The sequence below is a fragment of the Branchiostoma belcheri genome, unplaced genomic scaffold (genome assembly GCF_001625305.1).
Source record: "Branchiostoma belcheri isolate BF01 breed outbred unplaced genomic scaffold, Haploidv18h27 scaffold16, whole genome shotgun sequence".
Lineage (NCBI taxonomy): Eukaryota > Metazoa > Chordata > Leptocardii > Amphioxiformes > Branchiostomatidae > Branchiostoma > Branchiostoma belcheri.
Window position 1 is genome coordinate 3,977,802 of NW_017803046.1, and position 1,649 is coordinate 3,979,450.

Sequence of the window (1,649 nt, forward strand, 5' to 3'; positions counted from 1 at the left end):
AACATATTTTCATTATTTTTGGTGTGTAGGTAGCTGAGAGAGAGATGTACATAATTAAATGCAAATTATGCAAATAAGGACTTTATTTGCATAATTAATGAGGAAATTCTATAATTACAGTGTTTTACATTATACTACTTACATACATGTAATGTATGTAACCTATGGCAGGCGGAACTTCAACAGATACTAATTATGCAAATGATGACCTAATTTGCATAATTAATGCGAAAATTATATGATTTCGTAATGGTGAATGATGAGAATGTCATACTTGGGACATCTGTAAGTTAATCAAAAGTTAACATACATCACGATGCATATATCATGTTAATGCAGAGGTCATTTGCACAATTAAAGAAGAAATTTACATTTACATATCAAGATCATATTTCATGGAGGTATGAGATCTCGGAATTCTAGTTCAACATGTGGTCAGCGGGGCTCTTATTGAGCAAATTAAGACATTGAATTGTTTTGTCTTGTCGTGTGGAATAGCGCTTAATTTCTGTATACATGATCAGTTCTACAGCGTTGTAAGTTCAGTTTACTAGAAGAGCGGGTGAGGCGACTGCTGATGCTCTCTCTTATGGGTGGAAGGAAGGTTCTGTACAGTTTGGATGTCAGTAGAGACTTGGCAAACTTCAGTGTTAAAGTTCGATCGACGTGTGTGGAGTGTTGGCAGGTCGAGAAGGGTGCACGCTTCTGCATAGTCAGTTCTGTAGTCGGTTCCCAGAATATTAAAGTTCAAGACTTCGTGCATTTTTTTCAAATTCCAACAATAAGAACGTTAATTTTTCTGTTTTGCTGCAGTGTTCTTCACATGTAGTGTCTTCCCTGGTGACGAAACAAAATGACCAATCATCATCATCGATATTTTGCCCTGCTGTACATGTTGGTTACTGTATCATCAGTTCTTATTATGCTGTATTACACATCTGTACACGTAATCCCTGGTGATCACTTGCCGTGGAAACCACCAGAATCCCGCATTTATATGCATACTAACAGGTGGGCAACATCACGTAGCCTCTACCAGGCTTCGGGAGGTGGCTGGAAAGAGTAGAAATCGGCCAAATAGAGAGATAACATGCCGATGGAGTTGGTCCGCTACAGAGTACTGTACCCTAGTGCGGCAAACTGTACTCTCTAGCGGACCAACTCCGCTGGCATATTATCTCTCTATTTGGCCGATTTTTACTCTACCGAAGCCTGGTAGAGCCTTAACATCACAAACTTAGTCATGGAACTGTTTCATGGCTTGTTGTTTTAGGGGGGAGGGGGGTGATCAAAGAACATTAATCGTTTTTTTTACAAGTAGATTAAAGTTCGTAAATTTAAAACCAGGCGTACAGGGCGCTGCATTTGTTTTACTTTTAAGATGAGGGGGTAAAAGTCACGACATCTTAAGTCTACGATAGAATTAATCAAAGTTGGTTCCTAGTTTCTATTATGTGCTTCCTCTGACGAAACCTTGTATCCTGAACCCAGTGTCACAGATGATAGATAGAAACATGAGAAATCTGTTTCTAGAAATAGAATAAAGTGTTACGTTTCCCTATATATAGGTCCTCCATTGAGGTCGAAGAAGCAGACAATCAACTTGGCAGTAATGTATCTACATCAGGAGGACTGACGAATTCATCAGT